A 9,338-nucleotide genomic window follows, 5' to 3' on the forward strand; every position below is an offset into this window, starting at 1 on the left:
CCCAGGGCAGCAGACTGCCAGGGAAAGCACCGGCCTGTGGGACAGCTCTGGGGCTGCAGGGTGCGGGGAGTGCGGGCAGGCAGGGGGTGAAGGCAGGGGGTGCAGGCAGTGGGTGCAGGCAGGGGATGAAGGCAGGGGATGAAGGCAGGGGGTGAAGGCAGGGGGTGAAGGCAGGGGGTGAAGGCAGGGGGTGCAGGCAGGGGGTGAAGGCAGGGGGTGAAGGCAGGGGATGAAGGCAGGGGATGAAGGCAGTGGGTGCAGGCAGGGGGTGAAGGCAGTGGATGAAGGCAGGGGGTGAAGGCAGGGGGTGAAGGCAGTGGGTGAAGGCAGGGGGTGAAGGCAGGGGGTGAAGGCAGGGGGTGAAGGCAGGGGGTGCAGGCAGGGGGTGCAGGCAGGGGATGAAGGCAGGGGATGAAGGCAGGGGGTGCAGGCAGGGGATGAAGGCAGGGGGTGAAGGCAGGGGGTGAAGGCAGGGGATGAAGGCAGGGGATGAAGGCAGGGGATGAAGGCAGGGGGTGCAGGCAGGGGATGAAGGCAGGGGGTGAAGGCAGGGGGTGAAGGCAGGGGGTGCAGGCAGGGGGTGCAGGCAGGGGGTGAAGAGAGTGGGGTGCAGGCAGTGGGGTGCAGGTCACAGGCCTCCCAGCCATGATGCCAGCAGCACCCTGTAAAGCCCTCAAGCATGGCACAGCCCTTCCTCTTCACCACCCTGGCCTGGCAAGGGGAATGTCCATTTGGCCAGGGCTTCCAGGGGCCCTGCTGTCATCTCTGATCCCACAGTGGCTCTGAAATAACCTGATACCGTGAAGGCAAGCAGAAACTGGTGTGCAAACAGCAGTGAAGGAAATGCCTGGTTTCAGCAGGCGGGACAGTCTGACCACCAGCACTGAGAGCACGGGTGTGCTGAGCACAGCTGCCTGAACATGATAACCCCAACAGCTTCATCACAGCTCTAACAACCCTGACAAGATCTTGCATCATCATAATACAACAAAACACACCTGCCTTGATGTCTCAGTCAAGCGGTGACTTTGACTTTCGAGGGCTGCTGCAGGTTGTTTGTATTGGAAGCAGCTTTCCCATTAACAGATGACAGCTGCATTCCTTACACCGAGGCAGGAAAAGCAGCTCTGTGAGCCTCAGCAGGGGACAAGATGTGTGAGCTGGTGGCACCGCGGGGGAAGGTGAGCTGCACGGAGCCATGTGCTACTTTTAGAAGCTGTAGGTGTGAGTTATATTTAGCATTCCCCATTTGATAAGCAAGAAATTATTCACAGTAAAACCCATCTCCCCAACACAGTGACAGGAGCACAGACCCCCTCCAGTCTGCCAAACTCCTTTGGGGTACGTACCACATGCCTAGACCTGCCTGTGTTTATGAGATCCATAAGGATATGTGAGCTCCATATGTGAGCTCTCCAAGGGTGGAAGAAGCCCTGCACTCTGTGTAGGACCAGGCACAGTCTTTTGGATGCTCTCCAAATCTTTAATGCTGGCAGCTGTCCTGTGCCCCCACAGCAAGCAGGTCTGGGGGAAGGTTTGCCAAGAGACACTGAGAGCACGTGGGACACACAACTCACAGGCACCAGCTCCCCAAGGCCACGTTTTTCAGCTTGGTCTGGGGCTGTCTCTCCTAGAGTCCCACTTTCCAGGCTGCAGATGGCTCTGGAGTAGCTGCACAGGGGAATGAGGCAGCTGTGCCCCAGCCCACAGGCAAGATCCCTGCCAGAGGATCACCTTCATTAATGCCAGGGCAGACCTGACAGAAAGCAGCTTGGACATGGAAATGCTGTTCCCATGCCCCATCCTTCCCCTGCCATCCCAGCACTTCTCTTGCCCTGGCTTCTTAGCACTGAGGGTGAGAGAAATGGAGATCAGCTGTGCACAGAGGGTGCTGGTGCTATCACAACCAGGTGAATGCAGCCTCAGCTCCATCAGGGAGCAATCAGCAGCCAGATCTGGGCTTACCCTCTACGAGGGTAATTCCCCTGTCTTCTTTTTTTAAACATTTGACTACTCATTTTCTGTTGATACTTTACTTCCTTTTTCATCTGTAATTCTCATTAGTCACTTGTCAGGATTCACAAACCTTCTATTTTCTGCACAACATGATCCCACAGGCTTTGGAAAACCTCTTTTTTATTTCCTCATTCATACGTGATGTCTTTGAAACTGAAAAATTAAGTGTCCCTTTCTGGACACCACCTGTCTGGATCCAAATTTAATCAGGTCAGTGGGTGAGGCTTGAAAAATACCCATTACAGACTTTTTGGATTGATCATCTGTGTTTCTCTCAGACTCGCTTGATTTCAGACAAGTGACTGGGAATGCAATGAATCATCATTAAATACACAGTTGTCCTTCTCTGGGGGCTAATCAACAGCTAACAAGGCCACTGCACATGGGTGACAGGCTCCAGCTTAAAGATGCAGGAGCTGCAAGGTGGTGGCTGCTCCCAGGGTGCACATGAGGTCCTGAGGGAGCTGGAATGGCTTTTACACCATAAACCCAAGTCTAGAGATGTCTTGCAATTTCTTCCTCTGTGTGGGAAGGCATAAGAAACTGTAGATTTTTTTTTTTTTTTTTTTTTTTTTCAAAAAATAAGGGAAGACTATTCTACTTTCTCTGGAAGTTGAAGTATGCATGTAGTAATGTTTATTGTCCTGTGAGCACCAACCTGACTCACTGGGGGTGGAGAAGTGCCAAGGCTGCCTGTGAAATCCTTTCTGATCAAACAGGCATCTCACTTCTTAGAATTGAACACTGAAATCCACAATTTATCTCTAATTTTTCCTGAAATGTTTTCCTGAAATGTTTTCCTGAAAGGTTTCTGAGAATTTGTTGTGCATCTCCAGGACATTTCTCTGAGCAAGGAGGGAGGTTTTCCTTGCTTTTCCAAAGTTGTGTAGTTACAAAAAGTTCTATCTATGAGTCCTAAAACATGCCTTTAACAGGCTAAAGGAGACAGAGGGAGCCCTGCTGACCCCCATCAGCTAGGGAGACCTTGGCAGAGCCTCGACAGACAAAGGGATTGCAGCAGAGGGCAGGGATCCAGGGGGTTGAGATCTGCTGGATGAGTCATCTTTGGATTAATTTCTGATGTACAATTCCCCCACTGGGTCCTGCAAGGCAAGGACAGGCCTCTGTGACTCACAGGCACTTATTTTGAGTAGCTGCAGAAGAAGTCATACAAACATGGGGAATACCTTCGGATTAAATAAAAAATCCTTCTCTCTCCAGAGACTATTTCAAAACATGTAGCCTCTGCTCTCCAATTAGCCTGATTTGGCCCCCTGCTCCAAGGGCCCCTTTCCAAGGATGACAGCCCACTGGTCAGACAGCTGGCCACAGACCAGTGACCACAGCCAGAGCATGAAACACAAAAGGAATGTCCTTGGGCTGGGAGCAGAGCCACACATCTGCTGCAGATGCCCCGACCAAGCACAGTCACCAGCCACAGTGATCTCAGCTTCTGGTGCTTCTGAGCAGCCTGTAAAGTCTCTCTGCAGGGCAGGGAGAGGCATGGCTTCCTCCTTTCTGCAGGGGCAGACCACAGAGGCAGAACACTGCTTAACTCCTTCCAGAACCACGGAGCACAGCGTCGGTCTGCTGGTGCAAAGGACATGGTAAACCATTTCAGCTTTCCTGTTCAGGATTCATTCCAAGTGAAAGGGCCAAGGAGGGGCAGAGGGAGGCCATCAAGGCTGAGGAGCCTGATGGTTTGGTCTGTCAGAGGTGTGCAAGTGCAGCTGCCAGCCAGAAACGTGGCAGGGGCAAACATCTGGAAGAAATCAGAACAGTTCAAGGTTGTGCAAGAATGCAAGAGATGGACTTGGCATGTGTGTGACAGGGATATCCAGAGGACTCAAAGGAGGTGCTGATCAATCTTTTCACAGAGGAATGACAGAAAGAAGATAGCTTTGAGATAGAGTGTCACAAATTAGAATTGTCAAAACTGTTTGCTTTCTCCCTGATAGCACAGGAAGCCTCACAAGAGCTTGTGTCACCTTTCAGCTGGCTGAATTTTCACCCTGGTGAGTTACATGAGTGTGACAATTCTATAATGGTCACTTATGTGGTGATGAACCTGACATTGTCCAAATCCTTCACAGGGGAAGAATAGTCTCTGTACCATTGCTGAGACTTCTCACCAGGATTTCTACTTCAGTTACATAGAGCCCAGCTCACAAAACTGAAGCTCCACATCCCTCCAGGTTTAGAAAAATGAACAATTTTGTTAGTTTTCAGTTTATTTTTCTGTTATATTTTCAGTTTGTTGGTTAATTTTTTGTCAAGCTTTTGGTTAATTCCTAATGGGCTGGGCCATTTTCTGTTCATTGATTTAATTCCATGTCTGACTAGGATATGGGTACTTCGTATGGCTCTGCCTAGGACTGGAATCATATCAGAGACTTACATCTCCTCAGTGCTCATCCTTGTGGGATGTTTTGGTGGAGGTGGAGGGTGGAGTTGGATGGAGGTACTGCTGCATGAGCCCTGGCTGGAAACCCCCTGCAGCCCTGTCAGATTCCTACAGCAGTCATCCCTTCCGTACAGAACAAGAAGGAAAGGTCAGTGCTGATACACCCTTGAGGGGAGCAGGGTGGTCACAGCAGTTTCACCTCTGAGTATTTGGAGGAGTTGGTGTGTGTGAGATTGATGGCTGAGTGTGCATACGCAAGTAGACCACAAATTTCATCTTCCTTTCTGGTTTTATCACCTCTTTTTTTTCCACCCTGCAATCTAAGGCTGCAATCTAAGAAAGTATTTGCATGTCATTAGTGGCTTAAAAAAGAACAAAGAGAAGAAGGTAGAGTCCCAACTTCACAATTTGTGTTTTTCCAGCAGTAAAAGTCCATCCTGCCCACACCTTTCCCTTCTGCCCTCTCGAACGGAACTCTCATTTCTTTAGATATTTTGGAGATAAAAGCAAAATCCCCAGTGCTCACCAAAAGGTTTAGCTGCAGCCTTATTTCCTACTGCTTTTTCCAAGGGAAGGAATTCCCTGCATTTTGAACCTGGCTGGAATTTATGGTACCAGCAGGTTCAGCCATCCAGGCTGGGTAAGGTTAGATGGCACTCAAAGGGTTGGAACAAATTGACCTTTAAAGATCCCTTCCAACCCAACCCATTCTATGGTTCTATGATTCAACACATACCATCCATTCCTTCCATTTAATAATCCTTCCATTCCATGCTGTAATCTGTTTTATCTCCACTGCCACAGCAGTGCCAGGGACAGGCAGGGTCCTGAACCCCCCAGAGATGGGGGCAAACATTCCAATGCACGCTGCCCCACTAAGGTAACACACAGGGGGTTAAACTCAAGTCTAGAGTAAAGCTTCTTCTGACCACAGGGAAACATTGGGAACACCAGTGGCAAGGCAGGAAAACCAGCCCAGGTCCCAGAGCAGCATACCCAGGGCACGCAGGAAAGGGAGCACGTCCTGCTCCACACCTGGCTGCTGCTTCCAGGGTGGCTCTTCCAGCAAAGGCTCCTGAAGGCTGAGCTGAAGGGAACAGCACGAGAGATGCCTTACTCACCAATTAGCAAAATGACTGAAACCAAAAAACTGAACAAGGTGGCTCCTCAAGGGAGAGAAGTGCCTGGCAGCATCTCCAAACCTGGTTTGTAGCTAACAAGACAGTGTCTTCTGATTCAATCAATATCATGCAAGGAAACCAATGACACTATGTGTTCTGTGAAGCATCAGCTTAGGTACCAGTAGGAAAATGCCATGAGTGTGGAAAAAGCAGCATTTGGGCTCTCATCAGCTTGGATGGCACCTGTGTGTGGGGGCCACCTGCCCTTATCTCAGGGAAAAGGCACAAATAAAGCCATCTCTCTAGCTGTGCACCACTTGAGGTTTTTTAAGGGCAAGAAAACCTAATGCACATTAAAGCATGTCAGTTACATAATAAACCCCTGCAGGACTGAAATAGCATAATTTAAATCAAAAAACATGTAAACATAACATTCTGAGGTTTTGGATAGTAAAGACCTGATGTCCTGCAGGTGTAATCCTGGCATGGTGCTCATTCCTCTTGGGACCAGTGAAGAGGAGCTGTGCAGCAGGGTCAAAGGCAGCCCTGATGGGGACTGGGGAGCAGGAGAGGGCTCTGCACACCCAAGACCCACTGTGGCCACCCCAGAGCCCACCTGCAGCAATTCTGTCAGTGTCCCCATCAATCATCAGTGCTAGGTACCCCATCAGGCAAGCTTCCTGCAGATGAAGTATAATGAGATACCAAACAAATGGTTCAAACCTCCTCAGGAGAGCACAGAAACTGGACAAAAGCTCCTTAAAAAGAGCAGAGGACCTGCTTTTCTTTCCCCCCAAGACACTGAGCTACCCCAGCACAGGCCCTGCATGGTGTCAGAAGGAGTCTCAAAATTGTCATTTATGTCTGAGCATGGCACAATTGAGTAATTAATGGGGTTCTAATGACAAACACACAGAACAAGGGCAGAGAACTAATTAGTAGAAGTGACTAAATGTGATTTAATGTCATTGCAATATTAAGTAGGGCAAATATGGATGCAAAGAACCAAGACAGTTACTTTGCATCAACCTTTAGACAATATCAGTTCATAAAGATGCTCCAGCATTTAAAATCAGAATGGCTCAAACTTCTGCATTACGTAGGTCCTGCTGAACTTCTGGGGATGTCCTTATTTTAGAAACATGTAGTTTCCTCTATCAGATAAGACACTATGAGCTTCTGTTCTACAGGTGATCACTCGCCTTCAGTTTAAGCATGTTTGTGGTTGGGTATTAATCACTTCCTTGCAACAGAGCACATATAAGAGGCAGCCAGCAGGCAGATTAGCCAGTCCAAGGAGGGGAGCACAGCCCCTTTGCCACCATGCTATGCCTGCTTGGGGTCATGCTGTCAGTGCTGTGCCTGGTGTCCCCGGCACCACACAGCACAGGCACAGCCTGCCCTAGCAGTGCCCTCTTCAAGGAAACCATCCACGTCCTTCGGAAGCTAAGCTCTAAGGTTGGTCCATTTTCTCTGTGCCCCCTGCCTGACTTTCTGTGTTAGCAAGGAACCTGCTAATGTGATTTCTACCAATCTCTTCCAGGGCAGCAGCGAAATCCTGCATCTGGTAAGAGCTCTGTGAGGTTCACTTTGCAATGCTGTGGGCTCCTGGGGTGGCTAGCTGCTTTTTGAGAGGGAGGGGGAATGCAGATGTTGTTACAGACCATTCAGGATGCTCTTGTGCTCGTAAACCAGGTCTTAGATGGCAGCCAAGTCACCCTTTTGGATTTTTGGGAGCACCATGGTGGGGTTATGTCTGCTGGGAGATCACATGCAGGGCTCTGCTCCCTCCAGAGTTATCAAAGATCTCCCTGAAACACCAGTGCTCGGGGCTCTGCCCTCAGTACAGCGGTGCAGAACAGCTGGCCCCAGACAGCATTGGTTATCTCTCTTTTCAGGGGCAGATAAAGAGAACTGACTGTCTTCCAGAGTCAGATGGAGACAGACACCTTACTGCCATTGGAAATTGGGGAACAGGCTGCTTCCCTGCCTTTTTGGGGGAAAAAAATACCCATGTAATTAGAGAGCAATGCTGGCAGCAGCAGTGGCAGTGTGTTTCCTGGGGAAGCTCAGGAGAGGCAAAGCCCAGGTAGCAAAGCTGGAGGTTAAAGATTCTCCAAAGAACCACTGCCTTGCCATGCCGGAGTCAACTAAGGAGGCAATAAAAATACAAATGATTTGTATTTTTACTAGGCCCAGTCTTGCCTAGTTCCACCTCCACAGACTCTGTAACTTGTGAAGGTAACATCAGCCTTCAGCAAAAGGAAAACACTGGATTTCACAATTGCCTTTCTACTCTATAGATTATTATATAATTTTATAATAATCATTATGTAATTTTGGCCTCAAATTATTGTGCAAGATTATTTCTCATAGCAGGCATTTTGATTGCATTAACGTGATGTAATCTGTTCCAGGAATACAGTAGAGAAAAGACAAAATTACTAAACTTTGTTATTCCAGAACAACACGATGGAGGCGGGAGGGAATGCAGCCACCTATCTGGAAGGATTTATTGAAGCCCTCCAAAACAGCAAAGAAGAGCACACACACATAATTCTGAAACTGAAGAAGATCCAGGCTTATGCAGGGTCATGCACCGGGTGGATGGTATGTCTGGGCTGATTCCCTACTCGCTCTTTCCTCCTGTTTTAGAGGACCACAAAGAATTGTGTGGTTTTTCCTGGCTGCACTGAGACCAAGTGTCTGACCAAAGCACCCCTGCCACACTCCTGGCCGTGTGGCAATGGCAGCAGCTTCCAGCCAGCAGCTGGCACGTGGCCCCAGTGCCCCCTCTGCTCTGGTCACCTCCTCCCAAGGTCCCCTTGCTAAGACAAAGCCCAGCACCAAGTGGAGATGCCCTGGTGCAGGTGGGGACTGGAGCCCTGGCTGACAAACAGCACAAGGTGCAATAGGTAACACATTCCTCAGCCATTCAAACCCCCGTATCTTCAAGAGAGCCTTTGTGGTCTTAAAATTATTTATTAAGAAAAAAACCCAAAACCTAGTCAGAGAACAGAATGCAACTTACATGTACTGATTCTTTTCACCCTCTCCTTTCAGTCTGCCCTCAAGGAACATCACTGGAAGGCAGTGGAAGAGTATGATTTTTTTGAGAATTTGGAATATTTATTGAGGTTCCTGGGCCACAATGCCCTTCCAGAGGAAACAAACTAAGCTTCAAAGGAGTTCGAGGCACCTGTCCAGATTGCCAGAAGACCTGAGCTTAGCAGGAGGATACTCTTTCAAGCAGTGCTATTGGGAGCTGTTATTTATTTGGATCTCTATTATTATTATTTATTTATTCATTCTATTTATTTAGAGAAACTTCAAATTATTTATTTTTACAATGAAGAAATACAATAATTATTTGCTTTAGAAGAGCTGCTCTGGGGATCCAGTTTGGGGTTGATGTCACACTATTTCTCTTACGTGCTGTTCCAAGGCACAGCCCCAGGGCTCAGCTCTGCATCACCCAAGTGCTCTGAGAGCCAGGTTGGGACAGAGCCATCCCTGTCACTCAGCACCTCCACCTCCCCTCTAGGAGGCTGAGGCACTTTCAGTCTTATTAAAGAATGCACTTTTTCAAAATATATCTATATACTTATTTTAACTGAAGACTCTTATTATGCCACAAACACAGGGAGAATAATTTTAAAATGTTAAACATGTGAAGTGAAAATTGTGTATGAATGTTCTCATTACAGCTGTGTGCTGCTGGCACAGCACTTGTACATTTTTTATGTTTAAGTACTTGGGAAACTTGTATGCAGAACTTTATGAAATGTACAAAACTC

At 48.4% G+C, this 9,338-nt stretch overlaps 2 long non-coding RNA genes across 3 annotated transcripts; both read left to right on the forward strand.

Moving 5' to 3' along the window:
- Window positions 1–1,032: 1,032 nt before the first annotated feature.
- Window positions 1,033–5,300, forward strand: LOC135280153 (uncharacterized). 2 transcript variants are annotated; one of them, XR_010347204.1, is made up of 3 exons: window positions 1,033–1,341; window positions 3,975–4,031; window positions 4,110–5,300. It is a non-coding gene; the product is annotated as an uncharacterized LOC135280153 (long non-coding RNA). The 2 variants fall into 2 exon arrangements; XR_010347203.1 differs by having other exon boundaries at window positions 1,033–1,181; window positions 1,298–1,341; window positions 3,975–5,300.
- On the forward strand, window positions 1,937–2,226 carry LOC135280097 (uncharacterized). Its single transcript, XR_010347165.1, has 2 exons — window positions 1,937–1,976; window positions 2,118–2,226. It is a non-coding gene; the product is annotated as an uncharacterized LOC135280097 (long non-coding RNA).
- Window positions 5,301–9,338: the final 4,038 nt, after the last annotated feature.

This window comes from Passer domesticus, chromosome 13, assembly GCF_036417665.1.
Source record: "Passer domesticus isolate bPasDom1 chromosome 13, bPasDom1.hap1, whole genome shotgun sequence".
Lineage (NCBI taxonomy): Eukaryota > Metazoa > Chordata > Aves > Passeriformes > Passeridae > Passer > Passer domesticus.